This window comes from Parus major, chromosome 2 (genome assembly GCF_001522545.3).
Source record: "Parus major isolate Abel chromosome 2, Parus_major1.1, whole genome shotgun sequence".
Taxonomy (NCBI): domain Eukaryota; kingdom Metazoa; phylum Chordata; class Aves; order Passeriformes; family Paridae; genus Parus; species Parus major.
The window spans coordinates 60132790-60157296 of NC_031769.1; the positions used below are offsets into that span (position 1 = coordinate 60132790).

Sequence of the window (24507 nt, forward strand, 5' to 3'; positions counted from 1 at the left end):
GAAAAGAGGGACAGAATCCCCTCCCTGCCCTGCAGCTCACACTGCTTTGGATACAGCCCAGGACACGTTTGGCTTTCTGGGCTGGGAGCACACACTGCTGGGTCATGTCCAGCCTCTTACCTACCTGCACCCACAAGTCCTTCTCTGTAGCCTGTACTTCTCCTTCTCCCAGCCTGTACTGATAAGGGGGGTTGCCCCAACCTGTATGTAGCACCTTCCATTTGATCTTGTTAAATCATATGAGATTCCTGTGGGCCCACTTCTTGAGCTTGTCTGGATCCCTCTGGATAACATCCCATCCTACAAAGATCCACACCTACAAAGACTGGATTCATCTCAACCGGTTTGCAAGCATTTACCCACGGGATCCAGTTCAGGTGCACATTTTCTGTAGACAGTATTTCCAAGGACCAAGGCTGCATTTAGTGGATCTGTGAGTGTGGGGTGGGGCAAGTGTCCAAGCCATACTATTATTTTGTCTAAATCAGAGGTCTAGTTGGAGCATGTTGTGGTGCCTCCTGACCAAGGTGATCACATTTCTTTTTTGCAGTAAAAGGGAAGAATGGGAGAAGAGATAATATGTGCCTGATTCTGACCTGATGCAGAGTTGGAACATGAGATAAGGTGGCATCTAAAAAGGGCAGTTAGGAATCATTCCCAGGTACACAGACCACTGTTCAATGATCTTCAGTGGGCTGAACTGCCCCTGTGCATGTCTTCTCTCATGAACTGCAGGCAGACTTATTTTCTAGACCTTATTCTGTCTTAGCATTCAAGCTGCTAACTTGAATTCCTAGGTTGGCTGGTTTGTAAGCTACAAATACCAGTGACCAACACCCCTTCAACAGGCGTTTCTGAAGGACCATATCCAATGTTTCCTTATTATATGTTTGATAGAAAACAACGTGAACAATTAGCTCACGAGTGTGAATTATCATTATAATGACATGAAAAAAAACTTCTTTATATTATGGTTGTTACTCCTTAGCACTGTTTTCATAATGTACTTATATCCTTTAAGGACAGGAGAGACCATTGTGAACCCCTGTTTCATAGTGTAAACTAAGAAATTTTAGTCATTAGTCTCTGCAGAAGCCCATTCTGGAGATTAGTTGAGTTTAAGTATGTATTTTACAAAAAAAAATAGTGCAAAAGCTTAAGATAGATGTAACTGCTTATTTAGTCCCCATTCTAAGAGGCAAGCACAATAGCTGTATAGGAGTCCCTTATATTCTGTAAATCATTTATAGGAACAGAGGGGTACAGAATCTGACATTATAAGTCCAGCACATTTCATAAGTGATCTTTAAAAATGTACACTTCTTGCTGCTTATAATATGTGTTTTTAGCATTAAAGTGAATTGACATATGTATTCATAGTTTCTCACCTACTTCCAGGCAAAGGAATTAAATCAGTAACTTTAATGAATATAAGTTCATTATCTACTGTATATAGATATGACATTAAACAAATCTTTAAATTTTTCTTTGTGTCAGAATGTACCTAATAATTAAAATTTAATAAATGTGACTATGATATATCTGATTCACTTAATTAGGGAAAAACATTCTGTGAAACATGGGCAGTTGATGTAAAGATGTTTCATCAGGATCAGCTTGGCTCTTAGGTTAAAAGAAACTAATGTAGGAGGAAGAGAACTCCTATTGTATTTTTTTTTTTTTATATAAACCCCACTAAAATCTTTGGATTTTCAATTTAAAAAATATTTAAAGATTTGTTTTAGAAAATATTCAGCAATACATCAGTTGGCTGTGCAAATGGTAAAAACAATGAGTCAGTAAGCTACACTAACTTAATTATCCTGAGCAGAGAGGTAGTGTATATAGCACAGCATGGATTACTTATTCATATGTTGTAAACAGCTTTCATGACAATGGACTGATTCAAAGCCTGTTGGCATCAGCCAGTGCACTCCTACTTTTATCAGCTTCCATTCCAACTTGGAGCCTGATCCAAAGCCTACTGAAGTTGATGAAAAAGTTGTTACAGCTGAGGTGGTATAGGGACCTAAACAAGCTGTTCTGGAATTTGATATATTACCTCTATGAACAACCTTTTCCTTCATTCTTGTGTTTGTGATTCTCCCAGGCCTTGGGAGAACTTTTATTGAACAAATGTTGATTTTTAGATCTAACTCTCTAAATGGGTGTTCTACCAAATGTTCAAAATATGTCCTGCCTGTAACTATGAAGAATATGACATTGTCAGAAGGAGCACAAAAAGTGTTGTATATGTTTGTAGATAATTACATTTTAGTAGGGTAGCAGAACATCCATTTAATTTATGATTTGTGTACAAATAAAATATGTAATTGATTTATGTCCCCATGGATCATTGGTAAATGTGACCTAGAAAGACCTATATTTTGATCTGAAGCTCAATGTTGATCTTATTCCCTTTAAAGAGCATAATAGTAATCAACAGTTTGTAGCCTTTGGGGTTTGAGGTACTACCTGTTCTCTAAATATTTTTAAGCATTTATTGATGGTGATCTTCAGAGTGGGGGAACTCATCAGGTATGAATAAAAGGATGTTCCTTATATATGTTCTGATTCTTAGGCATGTTCTCAGAAATTTTAAGTCTGGAGTGCAAACAGTAAAGAAAGACTAAATAATTTTTGTCCATAGGATGTTTTATCATACGAATTCCACTTCCCTGTTTCAGCCAAATCCATTTCCACTGGAGTCTTTCTCTGAACAGAATTAAAACATAAAGGTAGTGTTCTTACTTTTATATTTGCTCCAGGCACAAATTCTCTGATCATCCTCTGCTGACCTATGGGGTTGAGACTGGGCCAAACCACTGCTTCAATGGGTAGGGAAAAGCAGGAGTAGGGATGGATTGACTTTCCTTTGAGCAGTGCATTTTCCAAAGGAAAGCACAGTGCTCCAGCCCTGTGATTCTGTACTTCCACACGCCTCTTGGGTGCAGTGTCTTGGTCTAACCATGGGGCTTTTACTTCTCAGGCTATAATTTAACAACATCTGCTTGATACTTTCTTGCTTTAAAATCAGCAGTAATAAGAGCACTGGCCCCATCATATGCTCTAGAGCTGCAAAGAAAAGAGCCCCCAGTAGTCTAATAGCAGTGGGACTGCAAACAGATTTGTGTAATTTCACAAAGTATACAAGCTATAAATATTATGTTTATTCTAAAGAAGAAATGTGAAATGCAGTCAGCAGATATAAAATGTTTATTTTCTCACTGTCACATGTGTTTCTTCATCCTTTTGTGACCTCAGTGTGATAATATCTAAATAGTTTGCTCTAAAGCACAAGACATGCTGTGTGAAAAGGCAGGAACAGGAGCACTCCCACCACACCAGGATCTTGACTGGTTGATCATCTCTTACTACTTATGATTAAGCAATAAGGAGAGAGGTAGAGGGTACTTCCTGGGGATTAATAACTGATAGGGAGGAGTTAATGGCCTGAGGTGCAGCTGAGGGCCATTAACCCCAGCTGGTCATCAATCCTCATTAAAAACCTCTGCAACGCAGTTCACCAAACACGGTGAAGGGCAAACCAATGTTTTAAGCACCTTTGTGATTCCCCTCTCTGTTGTGTCCTTAAATTAGTTCTGATTTAATTTCTGTTACTTTCTGGGGTAGATGGTGCTTGTCTTACTGCAGCAGAAGTTCTAGTCAGCTATGGGTTTATCTCACCAGTAGCTTTGTGAAAACTGTAGAGTTCAGACCTTTACATGTAAGTGAGAGTACTCACTACTATAGCAGCAGAATAAGGGCTGTTTTAGAAACTCCAGAATTCACATGAAAAAGAAGGTAAGTAATAAATTTCAGGAAAGATTGGTTTGTAAAATCCAAATTTGTTTTTTAATAGCGTAGTACAACCTGTTCTATTACAACAACAGGAGTGTTTAAGGAAAGGGCCCATGTTCTTCCAGTTTTGAAGCTGTTAAACTTTATTTTACTGTGTTTCAAAAAATTGTTCTGTTTGTTTTGTAGTATTTGATACATAACCCACCTCCTAATTCTGAAGAAAAAGCCAAGTATTGCAAATACATTTCATATTGGATGATATGCATTAGAATATGTGTCTTTTATGATGGATTTGGGGTTTCCTTGGGTTTTGGAATGCATACAATTCAGTGTTATGCTGGATATTTCTAGGAAGTTAATCTTGTAACGCAGGCCAATTGTTAGCACGGTATTTAGAATATAGAGATTTTGTAGTTATGCTATTGGTCTTGCTTATTCCAAATTAAGATTGTAGTAATAAAATATGAAACTATGACAAAATTCCTGAGAGTGTTTTTGGAATCCAAGGAAATCCTGGAGTCTCTTTTACAGGCTTTAGGCCTTCTTCTCATGGTAGCAATAACCTGGGTAATATTGGAGAGCTCAGTTGGCCTAACTCAGGGGGAGGTGATTGTCTGTGTTCATTGCAGATGTCTATCTGAAAATCACTAAAAAGGTCTCTGCAGCCCTTAAAATTTTGTGCAGATACTATCAAATGTGATTGATATACTTTTTGGGACTGGAGGCAGATAATAGAATGAAAGGCTATAATTGGAAACATTGTGAAATCAATGAAGGGAGGTTTTTTTTTTCTGGTGTTTTTTTTTTTGTTTGTTTCTTTGTTTGGGTGGTTTTGGTTGTTTTTTTGGGTTTTTTTGTTTTTTGTTTTTGTTTTTTTTTTTTTTATTTTACCACAGTGAGAACAGAATTAGTGTTTGGCCTTCATTTAAAAGTGTGTGATCTTGCCCTATGGCTGCTGATGAACTCTGTACCCTGTGCATGGGCTTACAAAATCAGAAGCCCTCTTCTTCTAGATCTACACAAATACCTGAGAGGTAAGTGACCTGAATGTTTGTAAGTGGGAGAGCACAGGGCACTCCAGTTGAAGAAGTACTGTTTGTGTTATATCCTTTCCTGATGCTGTAGAAAATCAATCAAGTCCCACTTTTCAGAGAGTGGGAAACCAATGAAGAATGCTGCTGGGTTCCACCACCTCAAAAAACTCATCTGAGTCTGACACAGGGAAAGGGATCTGTGCTGTTTCTGTGTATCACCAGGAACTTGGATATGCAAGTAGTGGGAGCTGTACAGGACAGACTTGGATCAAAGCAACAGTTCTTTGAATGTAGTTATGAAAGGCATGTCTCAATACAGCCTTGTCTTTTACTTAAAACACTCAAGGCAAATATGTATGGTGACTGCAGTAGCCCTATTTCCCCTTCCTGGTTTAGAAAGACATACCTTCCTGTGTTACAGGACTTCACTGTCACTATTCATCTGAATGGAGATAGGTATTCACAGGCTTATTTGCAGAATCATATTCCTGAAATGGATACAGAGTGATAGAGACTCCTATTCCATGGAAAGGTTAAAAAACCTTACTTGGATCCTTATGTTCTGCATAATAACAGCTGAAGAGAAAATCTTCTACATTAACTCTGCATCTGGGACTTGAGGAGGATTCTTAACCAGTTCAAGAGTATTTTGAAAGGAGTTTCAGAAGAAAAAGAAGTTTTGTAAAAAGTTTAAAAAGAAGCTTTTATCTTGTACAGTCAAAAGTAGTTCACTGTGTACAGTTTTTCTTATGGGGGGCTTCTGAATGCTATTTTACTGTATGGGATGATTTGAACTTCTTTACTAATTTAGAAGTTTCATATCATATCAGATACCTCTGCCAGAACACCAGTCTCTTCTCCTATAATGCATTCTTATGACTGCAAGTCTTACAGTGGCTTGTATTTTCAATTCCAGGTATCAAGAACAGAATCTCATTTATAGGGCCTGTGAGTACTGAAACCAGCAAACTTGCTTTCAGTGTACATTTTGAGACTAGCTTATTCTGTAGCTCTTTTAGCACAAATAGGTTTCCTGTGTGAGGCAAAATATCTGCATTTCTGTGACTTTTGCAAACCATATAAAATCTGCTGCTTTTCATGTTTCAAATGCTGTTAAATGCTCTCCTGCTGGTTTCTGTTTTAAGGGGCAAAGAGTAAAACTTAAAAAAATACAGGCTCTAGGATGTGCATTGGTGGTCCATTTCTCCATGCATGTTTCATATGAAGAACATCCTTGCTTGTTCTCAAGATGCTGTGGAGAAGGCACTATCTGTTGAAGGGAGCCAAGTGTGGCACTTTATTGCGCTGGGAGTCATGATTGCTCAGCTGTGAGATTGCTTCCTGGAAATCTGTAGTGGAGAATCAAGCACAGTGCAGCAGCAGCCACATATGAATGTGGTGAGTGAATAGCTGTGTTTGTGCCTAGGGAATAGCTGAGGAACTTGGGGAACAGTGGTGTCCTTTTGAGCATGACTGGCCAGTTGAGGACAAACCAGTTAAATTGCTCTGAGAACCCAGCTGACAGATGTCAGTGTGGGTAAGGGTAAATAATACAAGTTGGAGGTGGAAGGTTTCAAGGAGGAAGCAAACAAAGAGACATCAGAAATATCCAAACATAGTGGTCTACAAAGAATTAAATCCCTTTTCTCTAAGTCCTTTGGCATTTCTGTCCAAGTCAGAAAGTCACGTGAAAGAGTACCTCATGCTTTTTCTTTACTTATTGTTTATTAGTCCATTTTCTATGGCCACTTTCCCTGGTTTGATGTGACAAGTCTATAGCCTTTGGCCTTTTTTGTATTCTTCAAAAAGGCCTTCACCTCAGTTGATGTCTAAGCAATTTATTTATGACTCTAGAGTGATATTTTTCTTTTTTTTTCCTTTTGGTGAATGCCAGTGATCATGCTGTAAAATCTTTTTAAGGCAAAGATATTAATGTTTTTGTGTTGCTATTCACTTTTTACAGTGGCTTCTCACCCACTCATTTTTTTTTCTCTTTTTCCTCCTAGATCTCTGGCTTGAAAGAGAGTGTTTTTCTTGGCTCATGGCTTAACACCTTCTGTGTTTTCCTGATCAACTGACCTTGCATTTTTATTTTAAGTATGAAGTTTCAGTGTTTTTATATTCATCCTGTTTCAGACTGATCATGGACTTGCTGCAAAGCTTTTAAAAAAACCAGAAATGTTTATTCTTTCTACACCTTGCCTCCACATATGAAACGGATGTGCTGAGCCTTCTGTCTTGTGTATCTTCTCCTGGTAGTATAAGTTTTTCTGCCTTTGTCTTCATGCTGAGTAAGTCTTGCCCTTCAGATTCTCAGTGTGAAATGTTGACATTATTATGGATTCTACTATGTGATTATGGAGTGGTTTATTTTTATTTCTCAACTGTAGCTTTCAAGACAGGAGAGGTTAAAGAATTTTGGTAGGATAGTGGTACACTTGTGCTGCTTTGGTGCTGCTATGCAGGAACTCTGGCTTCAGTGCTTAGAAACTGAAACTAGATTTATGCTTATTGTGATGAGAATCCAAATCAATGTCTTTTTCTAGCTAAGAGTTTGAACATGATATTTCAGTGGCCTAGACAATATAATTACTTGCAATAGTAGAAATCAGCTCTTTGAGTGTATGTGGTTCTGCTATACTTTGCTTAGTTGTAGAACTATTTTTATATCCCATCAAGTCAAAATATTCTTCAGAAGTTAGGATTCCCCATGCTTCCAGCTTTCACAGTAAGGTGTTGTATTGAGCACTTTAGTAAGAATATGATTAATGGTTGAAACATGCTGGATTTCTTATAATCCCCAAGTAACTGTTGAATGTTGTTCTTGTTGTTCCTTGTTTCACAGCTGCGTGAAATAACCAGTTTTGTACCTGAAAGCTTTGGCTGGAGCTTAGTTGAACAGAGCATTTGAAGCTCAGCTCCATCCTTCGTTATTTTTTGGAAAAGTTTTCCTGTTAGCAAAAGTTTGTTTCTGTCTCTCTTCTAATCAACCTAGTGCATCAATGTCCAGAAAATGACATGCTGAGCCAAGATGCTGCTGAGTGTGGACAAATATTTAGAGATAAACAGAAGAAACTGGATGTGTTCAGAGGAATGTTACCTTCTTAAGCCAGGAATGTTTTCTTTGTGACGTTTTTAGAGCAGTGGGATTTCCATTCAGCAGAATCTGAGATAGGATTGACGTGAACTCTCGTGGTGTTAAGGTCAGAATTTTCTACTTCTTAGTTCTGCCTTCGAGCTGAGTATCTTGAAAGCCTTGCATCATCAGTCTTGTGGCGCTCTGCTTGTCAGGATTCCAGATCGTGCCACAGTGCAGCTAACCTGCTAAGCAGGCTCTCTTGGGAATGGCAAGTTCTGCAGAGCTGTTGGATTGGGTAGCTCAACTAGAATTTCCATGTTTTATGCTCCCATGCCAGGAACCAGATGAGATTGGGTTTCACATGGGTTTGGCCTTGTCTCTATAGAAGGGACCTTGGAGATCTCAGAGGCAGGATTTAAGCAATGGCAAACCTGGGAAGAGTTTCAAAGGTCAGTGATTCTGGGACAGTATGCATAATGATGCTGATTGAAAGCTGTAGGTATGGGGAGCCTATGTATCTGAGCAAGAAAACTGAGAATATCACTCAATATAGTAGCAGATATTTAAGGAGGAGAAGAAAAGTTAGCAAGGCTTAATTTCACTGAGATTCTGGACTGCGGGTCTTCCCTGGGCAATATGACCGGGTCTCTCTTTACATTTCTGGTTTGTATAGAGGCTAATACTTCCATATTTTAGTCTCACTTGTCCTGAGTCTGGCATTTCCTGTCAATAAGAAACCCTACTTTTCTCTAACTTTAGATGAGACCCAATGTCTAAATGTTGCACATAAAACAATTCCCACCTGCAGCAAGTTTCTGTAGGGATTCTGACTTTGCAGAAATTCTTTCTTCATGCTTTTGTGGCACTTAAGGTATAATTTTACTATTTCTTTGACATGTGACTGGAGAATGCATCTGATACGTATGGTAGAAAATTTCAGTAGATACCTATGGGATAAGATTACTGTGATGCATTTTAAATGATTACAGCTGTTGGAGGTGGGGGTATTTCCTGCTGAGAGAAGTGGGAAAAACTTCTTGGCATGATTCAATGGTAGGTTTAGGAAAAGATGTATTTTATCTTTTTTAATCAAACTTGCAGAAGAGAGACAGGACTGCTGCATGTATTGCAGCATGTAGCTTCAAAAACGAAAAAGAGAGTAGTCTCATTCCTTTGCTGTTTCTGGGGGCTAAGGGAGTAAATGACCTTCAGCTTTATGCAAATGGAAGGATTGCAGTTTGTAAATGATGATAGCCATTTAAAAACAAAAGTAATCCCACTTCTTTGTTTTTGGCAAATGCCTTGTAGTATGCAAAAGGTACTTGGTACTTTAAGGCATACAATACTGTGTACATTAAAAACATAGTTAAGCACTAAAATATTTCATATAAATTTGAAGACTTCATTTGTGTGTACCCCAGCATAAATCAGGAGTCTGTACAAAGACAGGGGAGTTACTGTCACATGCAACTAGCATGAACTCATAATAAGCTCCAAAATATTGTAGATATTAGAAGGCACTAATATATATTGTTGATTATAATTCCAGTCACTGGTTATAAACCTCATGAAATGAATTGCCTCATTTATAATGCATACCATGGGACAACATCTAATTCAGTGACAAGCATGGAGTCTAGCAAAGATTCAATAGAAATATCTGCTTAAATGACCATGTTCTCACCTAATTACGTATATTTTCTAAAGCTTTGTTATTTAATATACCTGTTATTATTATTATTAAATTCAATTTCACACCTTTAAAAATTCTGATGAATAAATGTCCTTTTCTCTGTGAGATGCAAGGTTAGTGCTTATTTTAAATTGTGACTTTATGTGAGAAAGATAAGAAAATCAGCATATGCTGCTATCGCTCCTCACTTTTGAAATAACAAGGTGAGGGCTATCCTTGAAAAGTAATTGATATTCCTGTACAGGTTGAAACTGATATACAAACAGATAAACAGAATCCTTCTAGTCTGTGCTTTAGCTGAAAATGCCATACCAATGGTTGTCTTACATGGCCTTCAGTTTCAGACCAGACCTTTGACCTTTTGGGCCATTCTGCTGGTTTACTCTGGCCATTTCAGATGCCTTGGGCCTATGTAATTTTAGCTGCATAAGTAGACTACAAAACTACTGAAGTGATGCTGTCTAACTTAGTGTTGTGCAGTGGGTTGGCCTTGGCTTGACACCAGGTACCTGCCAAGCTGCTCCATCACTCCCCTTTGCAGCAGAACAGAGAGGAGACAATAAGATGAACCCTTGTAGGTCAAGGTAAAGGCATTTTAATAAAGAAAAAGTGAAGACTGTGCATGTGCAAGAAAAGGTTAAAAAAAACCCAGACCAAATTATTTTATTCTCTACTTCCCATTAGCAAGTGATGTTCTGTCACTTCCCAGGAAGCAGTTGCTCTGAAAGGAAAATGCTGTAAATAATAAATATTCCCCTGCCATTTCCTCCCCTTTTAATTTAGCTTTTAAATCTGAGCTGACCTCATATAGCATGGAATATCCCTGTGGTCAGTTTAGGTCAGCTGTCCTGGCTGTGTCCCCCCCACAAGATACCTCCCACATCCAGCCTACTGGTGAATTTTGGGGAGACTGCACTGATGCTGTGCCAGCCCTGCTCAGCAGAGCCAAAACATGGGGTTATCAGCAGCACCTTTCCAGCAACCAATCCAGAGCACAGCTCTTTGAGGGCTGCTGTGGGGAGAATTAACTCCATCTCAGCCAGACCCAGTACACACTGCCTTCTAAATGATCCTATGAATAGGCATAGGGAAAAGGGCTCAATTGCGTGTAATTATTTTGCCCTTAAAATGTCACCTTTGCCTTGGATAACAGGTAGTTAAAATTCCACAGCTTGTTTACATGAGCATGTAACGAGTCTGCAGTTTAGTGGAGGAACTTGCAATGAAATCTGTTTTTCACTGGTTGTTGTGGCTAGTTAGAAAGCATCAGGAATGCTTCAATGTCACTGGGAGATAGGGCAGTGGGCATTACTGCATGAAGTAAAGGCTGTGAAAGCATAGTTCTGTGAAGTTTCATTCCTAGAATTCTGGAAACTAGTTCTGGTCTATAATACAACCAGATCTGGTGTAAAATTCTGGTGCTTGTGGTCTGGTATAAAATGGTGTATTTAAAATAATTTATTTTTATGTAATATTGGTCATGGTTAATGGTGGTGGTAATGTGAGGTATCACTGTTGTTCTGGCAAAAGCTTCAATACTAAACATAACCATGGTGGACTGAGTTGTGTGATTGAATTCCTGTTTCCAACTGCAGAGTGTTTGCTTTGTTCTAGTCTGTTTTACCCATGGAAATTCATTGCAAACAAAATGATTGTACTGGTGTTGCTCTGAAGGGGGCTGTTGAGATGCAACAAACCAATTGTGTATGACTTGGTGCAAGAGGGAGGGAAATGCTTTTCCTAAATGGAAAGCTTGGAACTTGAAGAGAGATTGCTGAAACTTGTTCAGGTGGGGGAATCTTATATTATGTATATTATTGTCCTTGCAGAGTTGCTCATTGTGTAAGAATTGTGCATATGTTTTGTCTTTTAATTGAGCAAATACTTTTATCCTTTGAGTTTTACATACACAAACAGGAAGTTGTTGTTTTGGGTTCTTTTTGAGCAGCAGTTGTATTAAGACAAATAGTTCTTTTACTTAATCAGTTGTTTATCTTCTCTACTATTCTGGAATGCTCTCCCAAAGCCTTGAAATTCTGCACCTGCAGCAGGCTAATGCTGTAGTTACAGAACAGGTGCTGTGCCCTGAAAATATGGCCTTTGGGGGAGGTGTCAGACACAGCTTAATTTATCTGTGTTTCTGCACAAAGAGAAAGAGGAGGGTGATAGTTGCTGGAGAATCTCTCGTGTGTGGGATGGAGGCACCTATCTTCCGCACTGATGTGAAGCCTTTGTGGGTTTGTTGCTTACCAGTGCTCAGATTTGGGATGGCATGGAGAGTCTGCTGAAGCTTGTCTGTCTTTTTGACTGTCACCTCCTGCTGCATATCCATCTGAGCACTAGTGGTACTCCAGGGTATGCTGAGTGTACTGAGACTAGCCACAAGTTTTGGGACAAGGATAGAGTGTGCATGAATAGCCACAGGGCTCTGGGACAAGGATGGGGTTTGTTTCTGAGTGGGATGTGTGAATTAGTAGCAGAGGTAAGCCTGAGCTTCTTGTGTCTCTTGTGCCTCAGTCCTCACTAGTGAGGTTTCACAGGCCTCTGTTCCTAAGGGAGGAGTACAAGAAGGACACTGAGCCCCATCAAAGGCAAAGACTGTGCAAGGGAGTACTTGGGAGAACTTGACCCATGCAAGACAATGGGACAAAACAGGCTGCATTCAAGACTGCTGAGAGAGCTGGTTCATGTCTGTACAAATGTCTTTGAACAGTCATGGAGATCAGGGAAGAGCCCCAATTCCTGGGCAAAGCCGCATGTTGTACCTATCTCCAGGAAAGGTTAAAAGTGTGATACAGTGAACTGCAGGCTCCTCAACCTATCTTCACTCTGTGGGAAAAGCATGGAGGGAGTCCTCTTGGAGCAAATATCTGCATAGATATAGGAAGTGTGTGAGAACCAATATCATGGACTGCCTTGGAGGAAAATCACTTTCCTTGAGAGAACAGTCAGGAAATGGAATAGATTGCTTGGAGGCCCTCCATTGCTGGAGGCTTTCAAAACTCAACTGAGTAAGCTGCTTTGATTCTCGCTGACCTTTATGAGTGATTGGTTGTATAACAGGCTTCTTGAGGCCCTTCTCACCTGAATCAATCTGAGTCAATGGTTTTATAATGAACAAAGTGTCAGAGGTGGCAGATTAATCCTGTTGTGCTCTTTGTATGTTATGGCAGAGTGCATCACCAAAGCAGAGACATTTACTTAATTACATAAAGATACAAGCCTGTTTGTCTGCATCCATATTGCTTTTAAAGTAGTGGAATAACTCAAGTGCTAGGAAAAGAGCACTGCAGGTGATGAGGGGCTGATGAATACATCTTACTACAGGGTCTTTTTATCTTTTTCATACTTTTCTCAGTGTGATTTTTTTTTTCCTAGTGTTTTAATTTTATTTAAAGGCCATGACCCATTATGTTAGGGATATAGCTGCAAACAGAAAGTCAGCAGATAAATCTGTATGGGATTTTTAAATGGAGAGAATGACATTAGGGAACATATGATGTCCATTTGTGAGAGTTGGGAAGGAGGAAGACAAATCACAGATTTGTAACTTAGAAATTAATGCAGTCATGCAAAACTTCTGTTATGTGGACTCTGAGGATCTATCTACAGTCAAATTTTTATACTGTGATTGGCATTACACAGATGGGAAAGGAGGATAATATGGTGAGAGAAGTGTCAGGGCATGAAAGCATAGAAAAGTGTGCTAGTGGTTTTTCTGGTTTTGTGCTTTTCACAAATGCTGCTATTCATAGGTCATCTGAATGGAGGATTTACTTGACATTGCAGAAAATATTTTCTGCATTCAGTGTAGGAACATTCTCTGTAAGTCTATTCTAGCTGGTGGCAGTTTTGGACACAATGAAATGTTGATAATTTGATTGTTTACCTAGTATGAATCTTGCATGAGAAACATGGGGACTACAAAGCAGCTTTCCGTTTGCATTTGTCAGTGAGGATTCTGAAAAGGCTATTCATATTGGCCTACTAATGTGCAAAAAAAAAATTAATCCTTTTAAATTAGGATTTATGAATAATCTGGATTTCTGTGCAATGGATCTATTCACCAAGATACTTGAGGAGAGAGCCTTTTTTTCTTCATCTTTTTTCTTTTCCTCCTAGAAAGGTCTGTGTACTGCAGTCAGGCTCTGCATGTGGGAACTTAAATACATGATGGAGCAGGAAACAATGTGAATTTGGAATGAGTTGCGTTCCTCTGTTGGCCTCAATACTGTCAGAACAGTCTGTTTTCAGAGAACTTGCTCTTGCCCAGAAGCTTCTAACTCCAGAAGCTCTTTCAGGTAGTAAAGAGCAGTTAATTGCTTCCCACTACTTGAGAGGAACAAACATTCCGACTATTTCATTGATCTATTTTCTTAATAGCAGCACAAGTTTAGCAAGCTTAGGTGGCTGTGCTATGGGATGGAAAGAAGGGGCTTATGCACTGTAGGATTGATGGCTGCAGCTCCGAGGGAACTCACCTGTAATCTCTCCAAATTCACACACCTTTTGTGGAGTGGTGTCAGTGGGATAGCTGGAAGCGATCCTAGTGTTGCCTAAAGAAGCACCTTTCTGTAAGAAAGCATGTGTTTGCAGGCAGAGGGAACTTTCTGGAACAGCAAATTAGTTCCACCTTTTTTCCAGAAAGGAGTAAAGAGAGTTCATGCAAGTCCTTATTCCAATTCTGTATCGGAGCACCAGTACTGAGTTTCTTGGTAACACCGATTTCTGAGGGTCATTAGGGTCCGTATCCCAAAGGCACCACACTAAAATAGCCGGTGTTCTACCTTCCAGAGGGGTAGAGAAGGGGCTACAGAAGAAGTGACTAGTTTGTGGTAGTGCTGTGTGTGGGGTAAAAAAGGAAAACAAGCTCGGGCTCCTGTTTACTATCTTAACTCTCATATTTCTCTGAGGAGAAAAAATCAACAGTCTCATGCTATTTACTTAATTCTCTGGCAGAAAAGTTGTTTTGTAACAGTGTAGATGTTTCTCTGATGTGAAATTAAACTCGGTGACTTTGTGTGTTTCGATGTGTCGGTAGATTCTTCCTTCAGGCCTGAGCTGCACTGAAACATTTCCATATTGGAATGTGGATGTGATGTTGATGTTAGTAGCATAGTTGGTGGCATGGTCAGGGCTGCATTGTCAGCACTTGAAGTACCTTTGTGACAATGGTCACAAGGCCACAAGAGTGGCCTGATTAGCAAAACCAAGAGAGTATGTCTTTAACTTTTTTTTTTTGGTATCAAAAGATTTTATTGTTGCATGCCATTTTGTTATTTAATAAGTATTAACTCAGCAGTGGGGGTGTAATTGTTCAACTCTGCATCTGAATAAATAACACTTAGCTTTCTGGTTATGGTGTTTGGAAGAATGTTCTTTTTAACCCTGGCAATCCTTTGTGTCTCACTCTCCAGGTCTGTATGTACCGGTTTTGGGAAGGGGGGGTGGGGAGGGGGAAGGAGGAGGGAAAAAATAGACAAGGTAATTATCTCCACTAATAGTCTGCCTGCTTGTACTTGATTGAAATGCAGGCTGGCTCTCCTGTATCACTGATTTTATTCCCAAAGAGAAGTTCCAGTTGTCTACAAAGCCAACACCTTTGGACAGGCACCATCTGGCCAGCTGCTTATTAACTCCCATGGTCCTGCTGATTCAACTGGTAAAGAGACCAGTCTCAGAGAAAGCAAACTAGAATGATGCTGCCAGGGGCCCCAGGATCTCTCTTCCCTAAAGAAAAATGAATTCCATGCAGCCTCCCTAGCGGGTACCGTGTAAAAATAATTAAAAGGGTACTGAGGAAAAACAGCTAATTAAAAAGACTAAACACTGAGTCCTCTTATCCTTGAGGTTGGCCAGGCTTTTCCTGTGGGGAGGCCAGAAGTCAATTGTGTCTTTATGCTGTCATTTCAGTTGCCCTGTTCTGAACCTGTGTGAATGCTCCTTTAAATCCAGGTACAAATCAGGGCACCGTGGTTCGCTATGCACTCTCATACCCACGGGGTTTGCTGCCTGGCCATGCTGACCTGACACTCCCTGGTGACTTTACTGTCCTTCTATGGCACCAGAGGGTGGATTCCATTGAGCTGAATTTTTAACAGTTTGATTTTATTTGTTTGTTTTTGTGTTTTTTAATGCACTGATCCTGTGAGGGCAGACCCATAGGATGCCAGGGTGTGCAGGCTTGAAATCTGCTGTCCCACTGCTGCCCTGAGTTTGAATGGAAGCATGGAAACAAACATACCAGAATCTTTAAGAAAGATAATATGCTGCAAGGAAATCTAAAATTGCTGCTGGCTGGAAGAAGAATGTTCATTGGTGGGCCATTTAATCAGAGAACTCTACACAGAGAGCTTTAACTTCTGTTGAAAACTCTTTTATATGAAAAAAGGAAGACTTGGGTCTGTTGTTGTATGCTACATCCATCACCATAGGGCTCTTAGTAAATTTTTAAAGTGAAGGGTCATTGGCTTTAGGGAGGCATTAGAGGGTAATTGTAAATCCATAAATGATCAGATAGGGTCTCTGAAAATTTTCTTTCTCCAAAATCTTCTTAAAATCTACTAAAACAGGAAAAAAAAAATCAATTCTGTTTTTACTGAAATATCTTTCCAATTACTATAAAAGGTAGCATAAGAAGCTGTTACATGATAACTGCCTTACTCTGATTTAAAAAAAAAAAGAGATATTTTTTCCATTATCCGTCGCTAGGTAGTTTCATTGCTAGGCACTATGGTCCAAAAATATTTTCTTTGTTTGAAGTTCTCTGACATAAATTCAAAATGAATCCTCAGATCTTTTCAAAACTGTAAGTCTGATGGAAAAACATATGTTCTTTGATTTCTACTCCAATGTTCAATTATTTTGAAGACTGGGGAAAAGAGTAAAATTAACCAGAAATGTCTGTCAACTTGTGAGAGTCAGGCCATATCACAGTGTATGGCCACACTTAAATCCTCCTATTGTTCTGTCATAGTATTGGAACTGTGCAGGACTTGTTTTCACCTGCTTGCACTTGGAAACTTGTTCTGAACGAAACAAACAAACAAAAAAAGGCAACAGACTCGGGTACCTGCTTTTTTTCCTCCTGCTTTCATTCCCTTTTCTTTTTCCAGTGGGATTTCTATTTTTTGCCAAGCAAAACACACAGCAGAATTTCTGGCACTGTTTCTCCTGCTGGGGAATGAATGGTACAACTCATAATCACTAACATTGTGCACAGATGCTCAGAGAGATGATAGAAATGGAAAACTGACCATAAAGCAGCTGCATTTTGCTGTGATTCCCCTAATGCAGGGTAATCAGAAGTTTTCTATTCTCAGTAATTAAACCAGGGAATATTACACAAAGAGAGCAATGGCTGAAATGAGTATCAGTAAGTTATCTGCAAAAAGGTATGGGCATGTAAAATATTTTATTCTGCAGGTTTGATTATTCTTTCTGTCTCATGTGTGCAGAATCCTTTTTATCATCTGCAAAAAAAAAAGTACCAAATAAAGGTTGATAGAATTGTCTTCATCTTTAGCCTATGTCTTTTGCAGCTTCACTTTTACCATGTTTTACAGTTGTGCTTGAGGACAAATGCTGGCCAGAAACATGCAATTGAGGTAAACGGCCAGAAACATGCAATTGAGGTAAACTTTCATCTGAAGTCACTAGGTGTTTAGTCTGTGTGGGATCATATGGGATCAAACTGCACACTGGAATAATCACAGTTCATGTTTGGTGTTAAGCAGTCCCAATGTCTAGTGCCTACCAGGAACTTCCTTAGCAAATCTGCACAGATGAGCAAACCACAATTAGTCACCACAGCCAGAAGATCTAGTACTGAGCTAATCTTCCCATGCAAGTAAGCAGAAAGTATGCTTACTCTGCTTTGTTTGTTCTTTCAAGGGCCTGTGCCAATGTATTATCACACCGTGCTCAGAGTATTGCTGGAGCATCATTGTGTGTCATGGGGACCAAGGAGAATTGTGATGTGCAGCGTGGGATAAAAAGGTTTTATTTAAAGGATAATTTCATGAGGGAAAGCTAAGAATGTCAACTTGGGCCACAGCATTTTATGCACCATTTAAAAAAAAAAATAATTGAGGTGATAGGGTCTGGAAATCTTACTCTAAAAGAAGTTGAAGCTTACCAAAAGAGTGTATGTGTATGCCTATACACAAGCTTTATATATGTATAGAGACAAACCCTTGTCTCCATGTGTGAGGCTAGTGTTCACCTATATAGTGTTTTTGGAGGAGTCTAAATCTGAATAATGAGCACTAGTAAAAGCAGGTAACTGCATCTTTATTTGCTTTTAAATGGCTGTGCTTTTATTTTGCCACAATACCTTTCAGATGCATTCTCTTGTCACCTTCAAATCTGGAATAGCAGCAGAAGGATAGTATTACAAGCAAGAGTAAGTGCAGGCTTTTTACTTCTCCTTTCCTTTGAAAACACATTTCAAGGCAGCCTTGACAGAGTAGTTGCTATATATAATAGTGCATGAATGCTACCACTGAAACATTAAAGTCAGTGACTAACTAGAACTAGGCATCCTAAGGCTTATTAGATGTAATCCTATGATTTGAAAGACTGAGGGTGGTTGACTCTTCTACTCTTTCAATTCTTGTTGGATGCTTTCCAGAATTAAGGGCTGATCTTGAAAAATCTGAGTATTCAAACATACAGGTGATATTTCAGGGTCTTTGCTCTGCATTCATTCCTTCATTCAGAGTAGAGATCAGAATATCCAGTGGTGGATAACCTTGAAAATTTGACTAGGTCAGTTTCTCTAGCATGTAAATCTTGAAATATCATTGTAAAGTAATTTAGTTGCTGTATTATTAGTGGTCTTTGAAACCTCAGTGGCTGGCTGTGTCCATTCCTTAAACCCATCTTTTCCCAGATGAACCCACCCAACCTCCTGCTTTTTTCCTATCTGACTGGTGAACCATGAACATCGTGGCCAGCTCTTGAAGGCCAGTCCAAGCAGTCAAGTGACTTTGTATTAGTTCTGCTCCATTATTAAACTGCAAGATAAGACCCAAGCTCTTGAGACTTAAAATGCAACTTTTGTCTGGTTTCTTTGAAAAACATTCTGTTAACTCCAGTCAAGCCAAAGACAAGTGCTCTTAAGTCTGGCCATTTTCTTAATGTCAGTTTTAGTGTTGGGGCCAGGTTTCCCGTGGCTGATACAACAGATAAATGAAACACACATGAGATGTCTTAGGCCAACAGGTGTTGCAGCTGCTTTTATAATGTGAAGCTGTAGAAAAAAAAAAATGCCTCAATCATATATGAACCAATTGTTCTGGCATAAAACTGTCTCCAGTTTTCAAATAGCCTGCTTTGGGAGACATCACAAAGCATTACAGAATGTCTTTGAGTGACAATTATTTAGAGAAGTTACTGCCCTCATAATGTAATTTTCCAGTGTCAGTATATAATTAGGCAGAATGAATAAAGAAGGGTTTCCATTGTGAAATACAGAGTAGCTGCTGTGCCCCTCCCAGTCCAATGCTGCTGAATAAATCAAATTTAACTTCCAGTTGGGCAACTTCTGGCTTTCTGAGCTTTGAAGCCTGTACTGAGCTTGCTGTTCAAATGGTGCATCTGACTTCTGCCTTTGATCTTGAAGGACCCCTTGGAAACATGATGTAAATGTCTATAAAATTGGGGTTTTGTTTCTTTCCCCATATTTTTGTTTAATTTGAGAACTGTACTTGTGGAACATGTCTCCTGCATATTGCTGAAAGACAAAATTTTTAGCAATAGCAACATTGCAACCTGCTGAAAGTCACCTTTTTCACCTCAGATGCATCTGAAACCCTAGCTCATCCTCCCTGGGGGATGTCAGAATCCTTGTTGCATCAGTTCCTCCTAGATGGTAGAGATTCTTGACATTTAAGAAGCTGGACTATCACAGAGCTGTCAAATGCTGTTGTAAAAGACTAATTCCACACTCTGAAATCTGCATGCTTCTGTAGGTGAAAATGAAAGCTTCAGTCTGGCAGTGCTGTTCAGGTGCTATTGAGCTATGTCAATTTTGAACAGTGACATGTGGTTTATATTTCATTGCTTTCCTTCTGAGAGGCCAGGTTTACCCAATGATCATGGTTTCATTTAAATGTCCTTTAGAGCACTCCTTCTGTTTGCTGTCTGTGTTTGGGGTAGTTTGTGTAAGAAATTCCTCAGCAGATACAGACATTTGCTAATTGCAGATCATAGCAGCAGTTTCAGAAATAAGGCTTCAGGATGAGAAGGTGAAATTTGGGGATAATGTATCTTTTGCTAAATGGATCAGAATGTCAAATTCTGGTCTGTACATGGAATGAGCTCACTGGAGGAAAAACTATCTGTTCAGGCCACAGGGTACAGAATGTGGTGTGGAAAAGGAACCTTCCAGAAGAGAGCACCTTAAACAGGAGCTCTCATTGCAGCTGGATGTCTGGAGAGAGCTGTGCTGGCAGCTGCAGGTTCTTAATGGCTCTAAAGACTGGTGAGAGGCTTGTTTATTGGCCAACAGCAATCCATGGTGTTCATGCTCTTCTGCAACTGGAAAGCCAAATAACCAAGCTACCAGAGAACTCTGCTGCTTTAGAAGGCTCTGTGAACAAGGTTTTGTAACCTCTGCGTCAGAAATTGCAGTGATGATTGTGGTCTAGGCAAACAGTCCTAAGCTATCCTACAAAGAAGCAACAATCCATCTACGGCCAGAATACTGTGTGGTCTGATAGCATGAGCTCTTAGGGTGGCTTTATAGTGCCTGTGTGTGGTGTTCTGTTGTGATGGGGGTGATGTCAGCCCCTCAGCTACCTAGTTTTAATCCTCCTCAGGTGTAAACACCTTGTGTTGTGACATAGAGCCACGTGGACACGTGGTGATTCCGTGATGCTCTTTAGGTGTTTGGGAATGCTCATAGGATGGTCCCTTTCTGGTGGGGGAAGAGTGATTATGCTCTCCAGGTACCTCTGCAAGTTGTTCCCCCCACCTCAGCTGAAATAGTTTTATGGTGAGATGAGTCACCGTCTGGAGATGCTGCTCTCTCTGTTGAGGCAGCCTAGATGTCTAGTTTAGATTAAATGCTGACTTTTGGACAGCTAAAGATACTGAGATGAATTAAATTCTCTGGACTATTTCCTCTTTGTGCTTGGAGAATATACCCACATGCCACAGGGGATAGTGCTCCTGCAGGATTGTGATAAATAAGAAATAAGGGACCGATCTTTCTCTTTTGGATAAAACTCAGAATCAAGATGGAAAAAAATCCTGTATATATAACCCTTTATTTCAGAGCAGACTTCCATTTTTAGTTTCCCAATCTTTGCCTTTGTGTTGGTAAGGGCTCATATGCTTGCAGCTGCATAGTTACAGAGATACTGCAAATAGATTGCATAGTGGCAAGTCTGATTGAATTATCTTTTGAGGTGAAGTTTCTGCATTTTGCCTAATAGTTAAAGATTTTTTTTTTCTTCCTAAATGTTTAAGATTAAGTAAGGTATTAATATTTAGAAGAAGCCCCTGTACACTTATAACTAGCAGGTATGTACCTCATAAGTCCTGTTGGCTGGGATGCTCTTGGAAAGAACAAGCACTTGCTATAGGCTCATACTTAACTTTGAGTTCTGCTTGATCTTCTGTAAATAGTAACATTTAGCTTATGATTAATCAGAAGCGATAAAAAAATTGAAGGACTGAATTGATTTTTCTCAGGTGTAGGGAGGATGGAGAGCACATAAGTAGAGCGGAATTTAACTCAGTTGTTTGAAAACAAATAATTTGTTTAGGATATTGGAGCTTAGAAATAAAATGCACACTAACAAAACATGAAATGAGAAGCCCTATGAATGCAGACAACAAAGTTGTTTTGGCCAAGGGCAGCTTTTGAAGCTCTTTTTTCTGTGTATATGATGTGTGTGAGCACTGCAGAACTTATGTTTTGGTGTGTTTGTTTCGTGTATCTTCAGTCTACTGTCCTGGTCCAAAGCAATGTGTTGTATTCAATACTTTGGAGTAATTCATGACTGTGGTGTCAGGGAGGTGTGTTAAATGATGTCTTATGCTTTCCTAACTGCAGAAGACTTACACCCGTAGACCAGATTGTGTAACACACAGACTTGCATATTAAGTCATGCATATGTATCTTAATATATAAAATATTTACATCCCACCAGCCTGAGGTGAGAATGTAACGTTTTGTTTCATATTTCACTCTAATTAATGAGTGGTCATAGAATGAAGTTGACATGCTGAAAATTGTACTTACAGCAACAACTGCTTTAGGAAAACTCTTGGCATTCCTCTAGGCCTTGATCCTTCATTTTATAAAACCTCAGAAACAAAAACCAAAATGCCCAAACCAGAAATAGGGTGGCACTTGGTGGTATCACAGCTTGAGAAAACAGGATCTGGAAAAGAAAATAAGAGAAACTATACAGTGATCATCTGGCTGTGATACTGTTCACAAAAGTCCTCTTCATGTGTCCATCAAGGGAAGAGGGGTGGTAGAATTCTGTGGCTGTGGAAGGCAGGAGTTTCACTTTTTGCTAGAAATATCATGGCTCTGCATTTATGTCACAGAATCAATAAAGGAAATACCATGTCTGCCCTAATATTAATGACTTTTCAGGAATTCAAAGATTGAACTTGGCATATCTCAGAGAACCTGGAAAGCTTTTGGAAGTGTGAAAGGGAAAATTGTTGTCTGAAGGACTGAGTTCAAGTGGGAAGCTGCATATTGAGGAAGAAACTGTTTTTTCAGATTTCTTCATGAGGCACCCCACATGTTTCTTAGGATTTGTAATAGACCAGGAGGTATCTTCTTGCAGTCAGGTTCTTTAAGAGTTTTTAGGGGTATCTTGAGCATCAAACTAATTGTACGGTTTAAAAATAAATGAGCTAAATAACTCAAGCACAGCTTTCAAATGGCCTTGGCATCATGAACTTTCAAATTGGAATTGCAATCCTGAATATGCTTTGTGAAGAAGTACTGGGTATTCCTGCTGAACTCCTTAGGATTTATGTGCAGGTGGCAAAGCCAATTATTTTAGGGGTTTGGTTGGTTGGGTTTTATTTATTTATTTTCAATTCTCCTTTTCCTATAGGCCTTTGTGGTTTGAATAAAACTTTATGCTCAACCCACAACTTAACCAGATGCTTTTGAGGAGTCTATTGATGTTTGAAGTTTGCCAGAGGGGATGATTTATAGCAGAATTTAACATTTAAGACCTTTGAAATGAAGCATTAAGAGCTAGCACTTGTGATGATGTGTGCTAAGTACTGGCTGTGAATTCTTTGAAATTTAGGAACCTGAATCTTCTTGTACAGCAGCAGCGCCTGTGGGATACCTGTTAAAGGGTGTGTGTGTGTGTGAGGGAGAGCGATAAAAACTCATTCCCTGATAGTGCACAGAGGCACAGAGCTGAGTGAATTTCGGAGCTAACTTCAGCAGAGATGGTTTGTGCTGTGCAAGCATCAATACCATGCTGTACTTGGGCTAGCTGGAGCAGCCCAGGACAGGCTGCTTTTTATGTCACCCTTGTGCCGGTGCCTCGATGGCATCTCGAGCCCGGCGTTGAGAGAGGAACCGTGGCTGCCAAGGCATGTCAGCCTGTGAGGCTGCATCAGAGCAAAGCAGGAGTTCTGAAACCCCACTAGATAATGGGTCTTGAGCCGTGGGAGTAGCTCTTCAGCCTTTATCCTGCTTTCAAACTCGATGTGCCAAAAGCAGCTGGATCAAAGGCCTGTTTGATCACCCAGCCATGTGCTTGGGAGGTGAGATCAAGAGCGCTGCACCTTGGTGCTTATTGCTCAGTGCTCAGCCTGGGAGCTGGAAGCCCACTGTGTGATCCTTTCTCTCTGGGCTTGATTGTGAGAATCTGTCTTGGTGGCAACCTGAGCAAAATAATGGCAAGCACCCTGGCACCATATGCCTGCGAAAACATTGACCTCGAGGCCAGCAGGAGGCAGTGAAAACCTGTAAAACATTTTTATTTAGTCTTGATTTTTTTTTTTCTTAATTCCCCCTTTTTCCCCTCCTTAGTGACAAAATGTCAGTAAATTGTCATTTTAATCAGCTTTTAATTATAATATATTTAAGAATCTTAGTAAAACTCAATACAGAAGGAAGTGTGCAGTTCCATATAAAACCGATTGGATTCTAAAGACATTAAGTACCATTTTTGACTGAAGATCTATGTTTTCTAAATAAATCAGCCCTCACACCTACTTTTACCATCAAACTGGATGCAGAAATGTAAAAGCATTGTCTATCTTTATCTAGACCCCATGGTCATGAATTGAGAGTCTTTTGGCTAAATGAAAAGTTCATCCTGTGCTCAAGTTGGAGTTGTGGCTGCAGTTAAGATTTTGTATGCACTGGGAAATGAAAGAGCTGTGCTGTAATTGTAGATACTCTTTTTCCTTTCCCCTGCCCCCACTTACTGAGGAAGGAAGACGATTTTCTGTGAATTAATGCAGAAGGCTACTAACTGCTCTTAAGGTATTCATAGCACGGATTAAACTAATGCATAAGAGGTGCAAATTCTTTCTTAAGAAATGTAAATAATTTGTTAGGGGGTTGATAAATTTCTGATATACCAGTGTGTTTGGAAAAGGGTAATACTGTTCTCACATAAGTTGCATGGGTTTAAAAGCCAGAAGAGATCATTAGAATGCTATCACTGCACTGTAACAAACGGGAGTATTTTACCCAGGTGTTTTCTCAGCATCTTTTGAAGAAGCTAAGCAGATGGTTTAGGACACCTAGTCCTGATTTAGTGTTCTATTAACAGAGAATTCTCTATCCTTCCCAAACTGAGGTGTTACACTGATTAATTTCACAGATTAGTACTGTAGTTCCTTGATCTGTTTTATCTGGCATAATTCAATGTGTCTGCTGAAAAGGGCATTCC

At 39.6% G+C, this 24507-nt stretch overlaps 1 long non-coding RNA gene across 1 annotated transcript in view; it reads left to right on the forward strand.

The window, feature by feature from the left end:
• Positions 1–3547: 3547 nt before the first annotated feature.
• LOC117243897 overlaps positions 3548–24507 on the forward strand; it is a 41372-nt gene continuing 20412 nt past the window's right edge. The window contains exons 1-2 of the long non-coding RNA XR_004495910.1: positions 3548–3804; positions 4698–4835. This is a non-coding gene — a long non-coding RNA (uncharacterized LOC117243897). The remainder of the gene's footprint in view (positions 3805–4697; positions 4836–24507) is intronic.